Source organism: Chinchilla lanigera, unplaced genomic scaffold (assembly GCF_000276665.1).
Source record: "Chinchilla lanigera isolate Chin_1 unplaced genomic scaffold, ChiLan1.0 scaffold00068, whole genome shotgun sequence".
In the NCBI taxonomy this organism is placed as follows: domain Eukaryota; kingdom Metazoa; phylum Chordata; class Mammalia; order Rodentia; family Chinchillidae; genus Chinchilla; species Chinchilla lanigera.
The window spans coordinates 2,663,887-2,680,796 of NW_004955469.1; the positions used below are offsets into that span (position 1 = coordinate 2,663,887).

The 16,910-nt window shown below is 47.8% G+C and overlaps 1 pseudogene; it reads left to right on the forward strand.

The window, feature by feature from the left end:
- The window catches only part of LOC106150266, a 30,573-nt pseudogene extending 16,592 nt beyond the window's left edge, over nucleotides 1-13,981 (forward strand).
- The last annotated feature ends 2,929 nt before the right edge of the window (nucleotides 13,982-16,910 follow it).

Consider the following 16,910-nt stretch of genomic DNA (forward strand, 5'->3'; position numbering starts at 1 on the left):
AGTCTCTACCCTTAGAGTCCTGCCTATTACTCCCACTCCAATAAAATTCTCCTCTCTAGCTGTGCCTTGTACCTGCCCCCCACCCCTGCCTTACAGTACCTACTTCACCAGTAAAGTTGGGTCACATGCACATAATGGGGACAAGGTGTGTGTATATGTGTGTGTGTGGGGGGGGGTGATAGCTGAAAAGTCCTCAAAGTGATGGTGCTAACCGCTGAACTTTGTACTTAGGCTCCAAAATCTAGCTCAGAGCCTTTGAAGATCCGAATCTGTCTTCCCAAAACAAGCTCTTCTTGATCAGAAGCTCAGCTTGCAGTGATTTCACCCACTCAGCCATTCTGTGACCTTTGTCAGATGGTCATCTCTGTTTAGCTCAGGCTCCAGTGACATTCCTAAGCACTGCCCCAAGCCAGTCCCTGGGCCAGATCCCCAGATGACAGAAGTGGAAAGGACGTCAGTCTTCTTTCTCCCTCAAGGGGCTCAGCCTCAAGGGGAGGCAGACATACACAACTAACTCTAATTATAATCCTTACCATTTGGCATGCCTTCCAACAACAGGGAGGCAGGTCTCCAAGGTGCTGATGGGGAAATTTAAGCTCAGAGCAGTCAAGGCCACGGGGGAGGTGGGGGCTGGATCCCACAGTAAGGTTGCCTTGCTGCCCTGCACTACCTCTTGCTCCAGTGCTTCCGTGAGTTCTCTGTACCCCGTGGAGACCTGTGGGGAAGGTTGTGTCAAGTCCTGCTGGTTCTCGGCTGTGGTCTAGCCTGGGCTCTGTGCTGTGCAGAAGACCAGCAGCTCTTGGTTCCCATAAGGGCCTCCCTCAGGGCCTCTGAGCATGACGCCCCAAAGAGGCAGTCCATGCTGGCCCAGCTGGGCACCTGGGCTGGGCCTGGCCAAGGTATATGCCCAGGGGCAGAGCAAGCCACTCCAACACTGACAACCTCTGTGGGAATCAGAAGTCTCATTATGTACAAAGAGGATCTGGCAAAGGGCTCTGCTGAGAAGCTTTAATCAGGGGACTATTACAGGCTGGGTTTTTTTTGTTTGTTTCTTTCTTTTTTGATGCCGGGAGTCGAACTCAGGACCTTGAGCTTGCCAGGCCAAACCTTGTGCCACTGAGCTATATCCCCGGCCCTGTAGACTGGCTTAAGGGGAAGAAGTCAGTGTTATCAGATCCTGCAAATAAAAATAAGGGAAGCCAAGTCAAACTTGTACTTCATGTAAACAGTGAATAATTTTTAGCATATTTATAAATATACTTGAAGCTATACTATTTGGAACATGCTTATACTAAAAACGTAGTCCTCATTTATCTGAAATGCAAATTTAACTGGTATCCTGCATTTTTCTATGCTGGTGACAGCAGGAGAAGGACATCTAAGGACCAGCGCCAGCAGGAGGCTGGGCCTGAGAGGCCACTGCAAAGAACTGCCTGCAGGGGTCTGGGGCCAGGTGCCACGAAAGTAGCACAAAGCAACCAGTGCCCGAGTTCAGCACCCAAGGAGAGAAGGGCAGGAGGAAGAGTAGATGTCCTGTTTTTGTTCTCTCCGTCCTCTGGCTGCCTCCTGTGTCTCCTCAGAGGGTCCTTGTACAGCCCACGGCAGAGAACAGATCTGGGCGGTGAGACAAATAGAAGATACTCAACACAGCTGGCGGACAGATTCCTATCTGTTCTGTCCTCAGCAGTTTGGATTAACCACATTATTGCCTCCTTCTTACAATGGATCACACTGCTGGCAGTAGTAAGATCAATCTTTTCAGCACTTTAGGAATCTTCGTTTTTCCTTTCTACTCCTCTGGAACACATTCACAGCTTGCAGCAGAAGACTCCTGGACAAACAGGTTCATTGTGGTTCCATCTAACCTCAGGGCCTTTGCTTGCGGCTTTCCTCTGGACAGTCCTGGGACCCGAGCTGGAAGAACCTTCAGGGGAAACTGTTCTCAGCCTCCGAGTGCTGGACTTGACAGGAGGAATTTTTAGGACATCTTTAGTTATTTGTCCAGCCGATCAACACTCCCTGGCCTTTAGAGCCCAGGTAACGTCCCTGCCAAGAAGCCACTGAGGGCTGCCCAGTCTGACCTTGGATGCGAGGCTGTGGGTCTCTTCTCTCATCACTGATTGCCTTGTTTTTAGCTGCTGCCTGGCTGGGAGTCCTTCCCCATGACCAGAAAACAAGGCTCTTTTTCTTAGCTTTCCCTTCAGCAGAGTGCTAGGAATGTGAATGCAATAATTTTGTTTTTAAATTACAACCTTTGATTATAGTTCAACGATTTAATCACAGTTATTAAATCACTAAAGATCTGCCTAGCCTGATACTTATGGTATAACAGGGGGGAAACCCACACAGCTTTGGAATCAGATAGCCTGGGTTTATTTATACATTACAAAAAAATAAGTCTTTGTTGGATTTATTCTAGTGAGAGAAATTCTTACTGTGAGTCCCACACAGATTGGGTTGTCCCAGTGGAGCAAGGACCTCTCTGAAGGACTTTAAAATTTCTTTAGGTTGCTGACCACTTCCCTTCCCACAGTAGCATCCCTGCAACCTTGACTTCCCTATAAAGGTTAATTTTAAGTTGAAGTCAGGGTTACTGAGCATTCTTTCCTCTAACTCTGCTGTGCTCCTGCACATGGGATGCTGGGAGGCAAAACACTGTGTTTTGTGCCTGTGTGAGTGTGGAGGAGAGGAGACAGGTCGGGAGTCACTGGCAAGTTCTCAAAAGGGTCAGCAGGGGCATAAAAATCAAGACCTATCAAACCAAAGTGTGATTTCTCAACTCCAGGCCTAATCAGGTACTGCCTCTAAACTACCTGAAAATCTGCACCCCCACCTCCCGCCTTTTCAGTACTGGGGAGTTAACCCAGAGCCTCCACAGCCCCTTTTAAAAATGCTTTATTTTGAGACAAGGTCTCACTAAGTCGCCCAGGTAGGACTTGAACTTGCAATATGTCTGCCTCAGCCTCCAAAAGTGCTGGGATTATAGGTGTATATAACTGCTCCCAGCTCTGAACAGCATTTTATTTTATTATTTATTTATTTATTTTGGGTACCAGGAATCGAAATCTGGACCTTGCGCTTGCCAGGCAGGCGCTTATGCCACTGAGCTATATCCCCAGCCCTGAACAGCACTTTAAACCAGAGATGACAGCTCCAGTGTAGGTAACATAGGCCCTGTGTGCTGGTGGAGGAGTCCAGGATCTAGAATGCTCCCCAAAGGCTTGTCCCAGCCCCTGGTGCTACTGGGAGGTGGAGAAAACTGTCTGAGCTGGAGCTTAGCGAAGAAAGTTAGAGCAGCACACGTCCATGCAGAGGACCTACAGACCACAGCCCCCTCCTGTCACTCTTGCTTCTTGGGTGCCAATGGTGAGCAGCTTCCTCTGTCACCCATGCCCACCAGGATGTGAGGCTGTGTCACAGGCCCACAAGCAATGTGACCGAGCAACCCTGGACCGAAACTGTGAGCCAAGGGAAACCTTTTTGCTTTTAAAGCTGATTTAAGTGAGATATTTTGTTAGAGCTCTCCAGGTGACTCTGAAACCGGCCAGAGAGATGGAAACTAGTGGTCTGGGTGCTGGTTCTCATTGTGTGGGCCCCAGATTGACCATAAGTAACAGTGTCACTTGGGAGCTTGCTAGAAAGGCAGATTCTCCAGCTCTGTCCACCCAAAACCACGTGGATCAGCAACTCTGAGGCAGAGTCCAGGGATCTGGATTGCAGCCAGCTCTCTGATGGTTCTGATGCGCTACAACTTGAAGGCCGTGGGTATCCAGTGTCCTCTGACCCTGAGGAGTTCTCCTCACACAGCAAGGCCATCTGATTTTTTTTAAACAGTGACAAAGTTTATTCAAGAAAATAAAAGTGAAGAATGGGGGAGAAACTGGCTCTGCAGAGCAAGCTTGGGCTGAGTAAAAGAGGAAAAAGCAATAAAAGAACACGCTGGAGGAAGCAAGGCGGGCTATGGAGAGGCAAGGCCTCTGTGTGCTCAGCCCACTGGGATGGACCCTCAGCAGCTCGTCCTTGCTGTGTGCTGTGAAGCTGCCGATGTCTCTGCAGTGCAGACTTCAGATCAGGCCAACCACCAGCACCCTACTGTCCCATCGCCTGCACCCATCCTCTTTTGCCCTGACTGTCCCCCAGTGCAAACATGCTGCCTGCCTGGTTTGGTTCTAGTGGCTCCAGGGGTGCTATTTTTGCTCAGCGTGGCCCTGGAATGCAAACCAGCTAAGGAATTTGAGGGTAGGTCACGCCCTGGAGTAATAAAGAAACAGCTATCTGTTCTACAGCTCTGCAGGCACTGCTGACTTGTTCCAACCTGTTGAATGAAGCTGTGTGCACATTACCAAGTACAAACACAGAGGGATACAAAGCAAATTCTGGCCCAAGTCCTTGCTTTCTGAAATGTAACCATCTCGTAGGACCACAGACTGCGCGCGGAGTCGTTTGCCCATGGTACTCACTGCCTGGATTTCACACAGCCGTGCCATGGGCACTGGACAGTTCCACACACTTTCTCTTCTGTAGCTTACTGCGTGGTCACATTCATCCCCACTGGTCCTGTTAAGTGTTCCAAAGAAACAGAACCAGTAGGGTGTGTGAGTGCCTAAAGAGGTTTATTTCAAGGAATTTGCTTGTGCTGGCCAGGCCAGCATCTGCCCGGTAGACCGATTGGAACTTCAGGGGCTGTGTTATACGTTACGCCTAAAGGTCATCTGCTGGCTGTCTAATATTTTTATTTTTTTAGAAACAGTTCTTTTTCTTCAAAACATGTGCAGCTATCAGTTAGCATGGATGTGGCATTGATGTATTTTCACAATGCTGAAGAAAACCTTTTAGATAAAACCCCACAGAATGTTTGGTACAATGTCTACCTGGGAACAAACCACCGTGAAAGCACAGGATTGTCATCTGTCCTAATTTTTCTCTTCCCTTCCTCTCTTGTCACCACCCACCCCAAGAAAATCTTCTACAGCTTTGGTGACACAATCCAGGTACATCTATACATATCCGTTATGGGTTAATGGTTACTGTTTTCCCCAAGAACCGTGATCATATTATATTTGCAGGATCCAAGGGCCCATTTTTGGTGATCAAGAAAAGAATGAAGGGGAGGGAGGAAGGAAAGAAGGAAGGAAGGAAGGAAGGAAGGAAGGAAGGAAGGAAGGAAGGAAGGAAGGAAGGAAGGAAGACAGGGGAAGAGAGGGGAGTGATGGGAGAGGAGAGAAGAGGAAAGAAGAGGAGAGGAAGGAGAGAGAGATGGATCTGCCCCAAAGCCAATTGAAGCCTCTGTTAAGCAGTGGGCAAATATTAAAGTTCTTAGGGTTTAGCGTGAGGTCAAACTTCTGTGCGGAGTGTGGACATGAGGCAGCATTACCGGGCTTTGGGGTGCTGGAGTCTCCAAGATGGTTTCTAGGATCTTTCTGTCCTGAGCAAAGAATTGGTGAAAACAAGCACAAACAGTAGAAAGTTTTATTAGAGGTAGGGATAACACAGGCTCTGCAGAGCGAGTTTGGTTCAAGTAAAAGTGGGAGAAGAAATCCATGCTACAGTGTGCGGGGATCCATGGAAAAGAACACAAAAACTGTGTGCACTGTCCTTTGATACAGGGGAAATAAATGTAACTCCCAACCTGCAAGATGTCACCTGTGTCAAATTCATGTTCCCCAAAATCAAAAAATGAATTCTAAGGAACGATGGAGGTTAAGAGTAGGAAAAATTTGAGAGAGGTAGCCCCTGAGAGACAGGAAGGGACCCAAAGAGGGTTGCTAAGGAGCCCACGTCTCAGAGGAAGTTTCATAGAGCAAAATCACGAGGTGGGTACTCACTCCGTGGGTCCAAACTCTGATCACCAATAAAATTACAAGTACAGCCGCTTAGGTATTATTGACCCAGTGGGACAGCAGGTCACTGAGCATGTGTGCATGGCAAGAGCAAGAGTTTTCCTGGAAGGGATGTGTCAGAGGTCCTGGTCACCCACTTGGGGGACTGATGTCTAGCTAGTCTCTATTGGACCAGATGATGCCAGTCAGAGTGTAATCTTCAATCTATTGCTTATCCCTTGGGAAGGGAAGTACGCCTGCTCATTCCACCTTTATCTTGAGGCCTGGCCTTGGACAGATGTGCCTCCAGCCACAGTTGTAATGTGTTATCCTCTGCACTGACTCCCGAGAGGGCCTCACCCTGTCTGACTGCCTAGAATATTTCTCCCTAACTTAGCTGTCTATAATAATTTTGTGTCGCCACCCCTCTCAGACTGATGTCAGGTCTAGGCCACCCTCCCGCAAACCTGCTTGAGTTCTTTCAGGAAGTCCTCACACAGGGCTTTGGGGACAGCTCTGTGCAGTTGTCTGGGATCTTGTCACACCTCCTTTCCCAGCCAGTTTTAGCCATACCCTACCTTCCTGTCTCCGTAGGACAGAAGAAATAAAAACTAAGTAGAAAGGAGACAAGCACATCACCATTTTAAAAATTGGACTTTACAAAAAAAACTACAGGGTCAGAACACAATCCCAGCTTATATTTTTCTCTCTCTCTTCACCCAAAACAAAGTAAATCTGGGCAATTCTCTTCACCTACAAATGGGTCTGCCCCTTCCCTTTTTACTTCAAATGGTCCTCTTTCACCCATGAGTGGACCACTGTCTTACCATGGGTGTGCCATCCTCTCCCACCCACTAGGGAAGAGTAAGACTATAGATTATCAAATTTTACAGATTTCCACCACCCAAAACAAAGATCCCCAGTTCCCAACTGTAGTGTGTCTCATTTCTCTGAGCACCTACACTCTGTCCTAAAGCATGTCCTATATCTGCCTCTAATAAATCCTTCTCATGTCTCTTCTACTTTTTTTTTTTCCATGACAATTGTCAGTGACCCTGCAGAATTATTTTTGAAAGGTGGGTTAGGTTCCTTGTTTCGGCCTTGGGGGTCCTCAGACCCAACCTGGTGATCGACAGGCAGGCGTGTGATGTGTCCATGCACATGACTTTTCTACGTGCTGATATTATAGACAGCTAAGTTACGTACAAAATGTATAGACAGTCAGACAGGGCTGGGCCCTCCAGAGAGTCAGTGCAAAAGGTAAAAACACGTTACAACTATGGCCAGAGACACATCTGCTAGAGGCTAGAAAAAGGTGGAATGACTGGGCCTGCATGCTTCCCCCAGGGATAAGGGGTATGTCTTGGTTACTTTTCTCTCCTTGCTGAGACAAAATACCCAACGCCCAAAATGAAGGAAGGAAAGGTTTATTTAGCTTACAGTTTGTGGAGGTTTCAGTCCATACTTGGCTGGCTCAGAGGCAGAAGGTAGCAAAGCAACAAGAGCAAAGGGGGAAATGGCAGCCGAACAACAAACAGCCAGAGCAAACCGGAGGAATGGCAGCAAGCAGCTTTTTTCCCTGCCTTACTTTGTAAACAGGCTACCCCCACCTAAGGGGCATGTAGCTCTCACATAATCTCCATGCCCTCCTCTTCCACAGGCTCAGGATGTATACAGAGTAAGCACCCTGGCTTCCTGCTGAGTCACTTAGCCAAACCTCTAGACTCCCCAAGTTGACACATTGTATCAACCATAACAGGGTAATGCTTGGCCCCATAAAGGCTGGATTGACCTCAACCACCTAGGTAGGTGACCAAGATCACTGGACTCATCCCTTCCTGAAGAGTTGGTTGTTCTTTCTGTGGACACTTGCTACATGAGTTGCTCCCCTACTGGATCATTACCTAAGTGGCTACACTTGTAAACTTATTGGTTGATCATAGCTTTGTCCCAGGGTGTATCCACCTAGTGATTTTGTACCCACCTTGCGATTTTGGTCTATAAAACTCCCTCCAGAAAGTACACTCATTGACAATCCACTGGGAACCCCTCCTGCCTCTCAGGAGCTATACTTCTCCCTCAATAAATACTTCCTATTCTTAACCTCTGTTGTTCCTTAGAATTCATTCTTCAATTTTGGGGAACATGAGCTTGACATATTGGACATCTAACAGGTTAAAAGTTATGCTATTTCTCTATAGGATTGGGTGGCTCTACACCATCCCTATGTCACAAATTGGTAGCGATGCTGTGCCCCGCTTGTGCTGTCTTCTGAGCCTAAACTATCCTTCCTCTGCCACGGCCCATCTGAAGACCTGACAGAGTCAGACCCTGGAAGCTTCAGCTGACTCCACCCCACATTATGTCTCTTTATGTCATCTGCTGGGATTTTTAAGGTAAGAGCAGAGCCAACAAAAGGGAAGTTGCAACAGAAAGAACAAACTAAGAGCCCTGAATGGAAAGAGCTGGACACAGACCTCTGGCCAGCAGCTATGACCATGAGGCCAAAGGAGGCTGGTTTGGAGCAGGAGGGACAACAGTGACTTTATTACTCGTTTTGTCTTTTTATTCACTGACTTGCCTTTGTCTTTCCTGAGGGCAAGGATGGAGCAGAGAAGATTCTCTAGAAGTGTTCTCAAAGAGAATGCATCACAGAATGGTTTTCCAGAGCTGTGGGGGGCGAGGTGGGTCCAAGGCCCAGGACTCAGTCAAAGCTCTGGATCTGGGGAGAAAATGGAGTTCCTGGGTCTGGGCTACAGAGGAGGCAGAAACTTTCACATAAATCATATGTGGCCCTCCTAGCTGCAGCCAGGGAGGGAGCGGCTGGCTCCCCATCCAGAAAAGCCCCCAGCTTGGCCGAAGACTCAACACAACAATCCAGGAGACATCTTCAAATGACCCTCTGGGTCTAATGTCCCTTGGCATCAGGCTTTTGAGGCTTGAAGGTCAAATGCCAAAGTTATTGTGATTTCTGTTTTCTTCTGGATAGCTTCCTGGATTTTAAAAATATCTGTTCTAATCAGCTTATTTCCCAGCCCGCTCCCCTGCAACCCTCCCACCCCATCTCCTCAGCCCGCCTGACTGTCCTGTGGAATTCCCCAATGTCCAGGCCATCAGACGCTGCTGCTATTGCTGGCAAACATGCCATCACTCCAGGACCCCGCATGACCATGACCTCGCTCCCTTTGAGGAGCCACATGGGACCCTCCGAGCCTCACTGTCGCAGAAGTCGTAAGCTTTGCCATGTGGCCCTAAAGCCAGAGCCAGTGCCTCTCTGAGCTTTGGGAAAGCCCCCATTCCACTGAATCCTACGGGAGAATTGCAACCAGTGAGGACAGCAGGGCGCTGGGCAAGGGAGTAGAAATGGCTGGTGGTCACGGAGGATTCCTGTCATTCACATTTGCGCCTCCCCCCCAGGATATACTTTGCCCCAGATTGAAATGCTTTCCCAGAGCTCCTGTGTCCCCCACCAGCCCCAGCCACCGACCCAGCTGGGCCCTGGCTCCCTCCTTCTCCCTGAGCTCTGCAGAAGGAGTAGATTGGCCTTCCCTGCTCCCGAGCTCCCATTCTGGTTAAAGGCAGCACAGAGCACACCCGAGAAGCTCTCAGGGTAGGGTGCACAGAGGCAGGCACCAGGGCTCCCGACCTTCTCTGCTCGCCTTCTAGTCTCTTGGCAGAGTCCAGGACGCCTTCCTGGCCTTGAGAGATGACTTAGCGAGCCCAATGCCTGGAGCCACTTCCTTCCTGCCCTTGGCCCTCAAGTCCTCTAGGCGCCCAGGTTTGGTCTGGCCGGGCCACCCCAGGGTCGAGTGCCTATGCTTTTGTATAAATTGTTCTGGAGATGGGCTGGGCACAAGTCCCTGGCTTCAGGCCCAGGGGGCTAAGGTGGCCTTTTGTTTACATCCATCCTCCTCCAAGTTGGAGGAGAACCTTTCTCTTCCGTGCCCCTTTCAAAGGCGCCCCCTGCAGGACACCGACACCATCTCTCTGGTGAGCTGGAGTTTATTAGCGCAGCAGGCCAGCTTAGCATAAGTCTCTCTGGTGGACCTGCCTCAGGGCTGGCTGGCTGCCCAGGCTGCGGAGGAGAGAACATGGATCAGCACACAATGATATCGCAATCATTGAGCCCTCCCCCCAACCCAGGAAATCTGACCCCTGTACCAAATGTTTTTGGGTCTGTAGGCTGGGGGTGGAGTAGCCAGGGCAGTTGTAGGAGCCCTGGTGAATGGGGGCATTTTAGAGGGAGCATGTGGTACTGAGGGGCAGGAGGAAATCAGCAGGAACCCACACAGTCAAGGTTGTGTGTTGCTGTAGCCTCTGACATGAGTGCATTAGCTTCCGTTTATTAGCATCAAATAGCGTGCTTAGGTTACAATTTGATCTTCCCAGTTTTAATGTCATGTATTCAATTGATACCATAGAAGGTGAGAATTCCCTTTCCACTATACATGAACATATATATTTTACCTTCAAATATAGTTACATTATAATTTTAATTACATCAATATTTTGTCTTTATTATTATCGTCAATGACATTCACAGCTGAATTAGATAATCTACTAGAGTAAGTTTTTCTTGTGTGTTTATTTTTATGTATTTCCTGAAGTTCATCATCACTTTGTTGATTTTTTTGTCTTGTTGCTTATTTTGTTTAGGTTTCTAAGTACTTACCACTAATTCAAGTCCACAGTTCTATCAAGCATATATCTCTTTTTAAAAGGTGTTCCAAAGCCTGTGATAGCCCACTAATTTCCCCTTGTCCTGTCCCTGACATCCCAGTGAGCACCCTACTCTCCCTCTGGGGTCACAGCTGCCTGGCCTTTCTCTTTCTTGTTCCCCATATTTTGATGCAGGGAATCTTTAGGAATCTTCCTGAGAAAAAATGCATTACAGACCAGTTTTCTGACAGTTGAATATCTGGGAAAAGGCTTTATATTTATAAGTGATTAATAATTTGGCTGGGTACAGAATTCTAGGTTGGAAATAATTTTCTTTTAGAATTTTGAAAATCTGTTCTATTGCCTTTAAAAGCATTGCTATTGAGAAATATAAACCTCATTCGAGTTCTGCTTTCTTTGTATGCGACGGGATTGTATGTGACAATATTCTCTCCCTCTGGGAGCTTTAAAATCTTTTTACTCCCAGTGCTGTGAAATTTCACACTGACGGACCTTGCTGGGGTTCTTTACCCACTGTGCCTGAACAGGCACGGTCAAAGTGGAAACTTTATCCTGGGGTGAGGAAGTTTTCTTAAAATATTGCGTTAATGATTCCCTCTGACAGCAGGTATTTTTTCCTCCCTCTGAAATAGCACTTCTCTTAGAATATAACCAGATCTTGTGGTTCTAGAATATAACAAGGGGAATGGGCGGGGGGTGGATAGTGAGCAAAGGCATCAGGCTAAGGCTACCTGGAGTCAGAGCCAAGTGCAAACTTACTGCGGAAGGTGATCCTGGGACTTGTTCTCAATGCAGGCTGAGGTCTGCAGCTCAACAAGGGGCTGGGAGCCCAGAATTCTCATCTCATCAGAGACGTCCTCAACAGCTATGGATCACACCACTGCCCGTCCCTGGTGTTCTTCTCTCCTTGATCTACTTGCCAGGTGCTCAGTACTCATCGAGTTGGATTACCAAGTATCTCAGTCCATCTCCAGCTGCCATAACAAGTACCCAGTACTAAATAATTTAGAAGAAAATGGAACTCTTTCTCACAGTTGTAGAGACTGAAAAGTTCAAGAGCACGGGGCTGGCATCTGGCAGAAGGGCAGGCAAGTACGAGACACAGAGAGAAAAAATTGGCTGTGTGCTTCTTTTTTTAAAATCAGAAATCCCCCCACTACATAACTAACCCACTCCTGTGACAAAGACGTTAATCCACTTATAAGGACTGAGCCCTAATGATGTTATCACCTCTTTAAAATCCCACTTCTTGATACTAGTAGGATGGCAATTAAATTTCAGCATGAGAATCAACCTAAGTTCCACCAATGGATGAAAATGTGGAATAAACATATGGTGGAATAGTATTTGGCCATAAGGAAGATGCAGTCAAGTCACTTTCAGGAAAATGGACAGAACTGGAAAACTTCACGTTTACCAAAATAAGCCAGACTCAGAAAGACAGACATCACACATCTGCCCTGGTATGCGGCATGTAGAAAAAAAGACATGTGCGAAGAAGAGGGACCCTGAGACATGAAGAAGAGGTGGGGGTATAAGGGTGAGAATGAGTGTGATCAAAATACATGATGTATAGGTGTGAAAATGCCATAAAAAAACCAACATTCCATAAAATTAATATGCACTGATAAAATACCTAGGGTGACATTTGAACATGAATTTTGGAGAGAACATTCAAATGATGGCATGTGGATTCAACTTCCCCATCTTTAAATTGAGAGGCTTGAGGCACAGTAAACCATCTGATCTTAACATAGGGGCCAAAAATATTTGGCAAAGGAAAGATCACCTCTTTAACAAATGCTGCTGGAAAAACTGGCCACATACATGCAGAAGATTCAATCTAGACCAGCGTCTCTCACCATGCACCAAAATAAAACCAAAGTGGATCATAGATATTAAAGCATAAATAATCTGTTGGAAGATACACTGGGTAAACAACAGGCACAGGCAAAAGCTTTCTCCACAGAACCCCACTTGTACAAGAAATAGTGTGAAAAATCAACAAATGGGATCATATCACGTTAGAAAGCTTCAGCACAGTGAAGGAGGAAGTCAGCAGAATGAAGAGACAACTCACAAAATAGAAAAAATGCTTTGCTAGCTACTCCTCTGACAGAGGATTAATATCTAGAATTTACGAAGCACTCAAAAATGAGACCCAAGAAAGAAAGAGTCCAATCAAAGATGCACAACTGAACTAAATAGACAGATTTCAGAGTAGTAGTACAAATGGCCAACACTCACTCACCAGTGAGAAAATGCTCACCGTCTCCGGCCATCAGAGAAACGCAAATTAGAACAACACTGAGATTATACCTTACTGCTGTACTTGCTCTGAAACACAGTCAAGAGGCCAGCCTTGTTACCCAGTCAGTTCTGTTAATACTCCGAAAGTCCAAGGGAGGGGTCAGACAGCGATCACGCTGCGCGGTGGCTATGCACCGACCTGTGAGATGGCATCTGAGGCCACGCCTAAGAGAATGGTTATGGCAAGAATTGCTTGCCTTGACTTCAGCCTACAGAAAACAAAACTGAGGCTTGGTTTTCTGGTGTACAGGTGGTAATTACAGACCCTGAAAAATGACCAGATTAGACAAAGAAGCAGATATCACCAAGGAGAGAATTCAGAAGGTGCTGGCAACTGGTGCCAGTGTTATTCTAACCGTGGTGGAACTGATGACGCGTGCGTGAAGTATCTGGAAGGTGGGTGCTATGGAAGTTGAAAAAAAGGGACTTTAGTCACATTGGTAAAGCTTCTGGAGCAACTGTTCTGTCAGCCTTGGCCAGTTTGGAAAGTGAAGCAAGTTTTGAAGCTGCGATATTGGGAGCAGCAGAAGCGGTGGCACAGGACAGTTTCTGACCATGAGCTGATCTTAATCACAAATGCTAAGGCTCGTACATCTGTACCCGTCATCTTGTGTGGGGCCAACGATTTCATGTGTGACGCACGGAGCTCTCTTCAGGTGATGCCTTTGCTTGTGTGGTGGAGTTTTGCCAAAATCCATGGCTCAGATGGGGGTGCTATGGAAGCAGCCGTCTCCATATTCCTTGAAAACAGCTTCCTCTTGCACGAGGCCTCCTGTCATTCCTAACACACTGGTTGCGGAGGAGGCTCCACAGGTCTGGTTGCTTTTCATAATGAGGCTGCTGGTAACCCAGAATGTAAAAATCTAAAGCGGATTCATCTTGGCTTGATCGCTGGTGAGCCAAGAGACCACAGAGAACCAGGGGTGTTTGAACCAATTGTAGTTAAAGTCAAGAGCTTAAAATTGGCAGCAGAAGCTTCAACTACCATTCTTTGAATTGAAGATCTGATTAAATTGTTGAGTTACACCTAGGAATTAACGATAATAAACAGGGAGACTATCGTCTGTTCGTTCTGGAGCCCTTGATGACTGATGTGATTTCCCTTTTATTTATTAATTGCAGATGCAATGTCTTCTCTCTTGATTATTGCACATTAAAGTCAGCAAACTGGTAGTTTGTGTTCTTGTGAACTAGGAAAAAAGAGACTAGTGTCATACTCCAAAAGAACGGCGACCGTAAGAAATACCAATAAGGTTGGTGAGGCCGTGAGAGGGAAAGCGGAACACGTCTACCTTGTTGGGTGGGAGTGTACACTGGTACAACCACTGTACAAGTCAGTATGGAAATTCCTCAAAAAACTAAAACTAGTAATTCCATTTGACCAAGCTATTCGCTTTCTAGGTATCTCCCTCAAAGAGTTAAAGACATATTACAATGATACATGCATGCACATGTTTATAGCAGCACAACTCATCATGGCTAAATCTTGAGGGCCTATGTAGTGGTCTCAGTTCACAAACTTAATTCTGTCCATGATTCTGGTCACAAACCAAATTGGGTAAGAATCTAATCAAATTTCCCCATAAGGTCAACATTAAACCTATCCACTGAATTTAATTCTGTTCTCGTCCAATTTGGTTTGCAACCAGAATCATGGAAAGCATTAAGTTTGTGAATCAAGGTACCACTCTATGTCCACTGACACATGAAAGGATAAAGAAAATGTGGTGTTGATACGCCGTGGAGTGCTACTCTGCCATAAATTGGAGTCATTCATTGAAAAATGGATGGACCTTGACACTACAATAGTAAGTGAAATAAATCAGACACCCAAGCTTAAATATCACAGGGCTTCTCTTATATAAGAAGCCCAAAGGATAAATAAAAGGTAGATAAAAGGAAATAGGGAGAGGGGTCTTTTCCAGATGGGAAGGGGACCAAGAGATGAGGGGAGGAGGAAGGACAGGAGGGGAAGGGAAAGAATTAACATGTGCTACACACACCTCTTACCCCTAAGATGAGAGTAAACATTATGGACTGCAAACATGTGCTAATAAAAAATTATTTTTAAGAACTTACAAAAAGCAGAGGCTACAAGATTACTAGAAAGAGAATAGGGGCTGGGATATAGCTCAGTGGCATAAGTGCTGCCTGGCAAGTGCAAGGTCATGAGTTCAATCCCTGGTACCAAAAAAAAAAAAAAAAAAAGAATATATGAAAATAAATTAAGACTCTGAATGGGTTTTTCTCATTTATTTTGAAAGCTATTCAGACGTTGGTTTTTAAAAGGGTAGAACTATCATTTTCTTGCCACCTATAATCAGATGGCAGTTGGGCACATAGTTTCCACACTTCATGCTTTCCATAAATAAAAATATTATTAGTTTTAAACAAAAAAATGAGGGGGTTGGGCGGTAATTCCAAAGGTCCTGCTGGTTTTACTAGCACGTGACTCCACCCAGGTGGCTGTGTTGAAAACGAGCTGTAAGGGAGATCAGGCGGTACTCCGAGCGTGCCTCCGCCTGCGCTGGCCGCACCACTCACCACAGCGAGGGAGCCCTGTGTGGGGAGCGAATGTGTCCGTCCACCACGTCGGGGACCCTGGCTGCCCGAGGAAGACCCCACCGGAGCCCCCGAGGCCCAGGGAGCCCTCAGGGGCAGCTGGTCACAAAGCCTGCACCCGAATGGTTGAAGGGGAGACAAAATGACTCGGCTCTGAAGGACCTGGGCTCTTTCCCTGGCCCAGAGTGTCCCGCGTTTTTCCAGCCCACCGTGACCGGTGGCCGTGCCTCCTCCCGGCCCGAGCTTTCTCAGCTGCCTGCTCTCTGGCCTTTCATCTTCTCGGGGCCTGGCTTCTCTTAGTTGCCTCCTACTGTCCTCTGCAAAGTCCACTCCAAAAGTCACCAGAGAAATCTTTCTAAGGCTCGAATCAGGCTGCACCCTTCCTCTGCTGGAAACCTTGCAGGAGGAAGGGTGGGGACATCCACCCCGCCCAGTCCTGAGGCTGGAGTAGCGTGGCCAGCGGTGAGCATCGCCCCAGTATGCTCCGAGCCCCTGGCCCAGGCGTCCCCAAGGGGCACAAGGCCCACCCAGGCACCGAGGGGCCGGCGGGGCTCGCCCGTGCCCTCCGTCCCTCAAGGACGAGGCCCAGTCACAGGGCCGGGACACAGACAAACCGAGGCAGGCCTGTGACACCCCGCCGCAGTGTCGCCGTGCTGCCCACCCTGGCTTCTGCGGCCGATCCGAGCATCCAGAGCGCCCTCCAAGCCTCCGCACCATCCCCGACACAGTGTCAGACTCCAGCCCCACCTGAGGGACCCGAGACAACGCCACGGAGCGCCACACGCAGGCAGCGCGCGTACAGGGGGACGCGAATTGAGCCAGAGAAGCCCGAGGGAGGTGAGCAGATCACCGCACCACGGACAGGAGGAATAAATCGCAGCAGAGGTTTTGTGTCTGCAACTGGCCATGGCGCCCTCGCGTGGTGCCGCGGGGAACTGCCGCGGGCCTCGGCCCCTCGTACAGGGCCAGGCGTCGCTCAGACCCCACCAAACCCTCCTCCCTCGCGCTTTCTCCGGCTTCACGCTCTCACAGTGACTCAGGACCCCCCTGAGTTTATGTGGCTTCACCTATTGATTTGTACCACATGGAAAAGAGCACTGAAGAATTTAAAAATAGCCGCTACTTCATTTAAAAATAGCATCTTACAGCAATGCAGCGTTTTTATGAAAAAATAGCTAGCCTTTTTAGAGCAGAGCACTTCATGACCAAGCCGGCATTATTTTATAGAGAGAGATCTGCAGATCTCTCTCTACTCTGGATTAGGTGAGAACAACTGCATCCAGTCTTGCCCGGTGACGTCATGGAGCTGCGGGGAAACCCACTGTGCTCTTGGAGGCCAGGGGAAGGGGAACCTCAGGATTCCCTGAGGGTCTTGGGGACCCCCAAGGGGCCCTGGCCACCTTGAGACCTGCTGAGTTAAGAATACGGTCCTTGCTGGGCATGGTGGTGCACACCTGTAGTTCAAGCACTCAGGAGGCTGGGGCAAGAGAGTCTCCACAAGTTTGAGGCCAGCCTGGGCTGCATAGTGAGTTCAGCAAG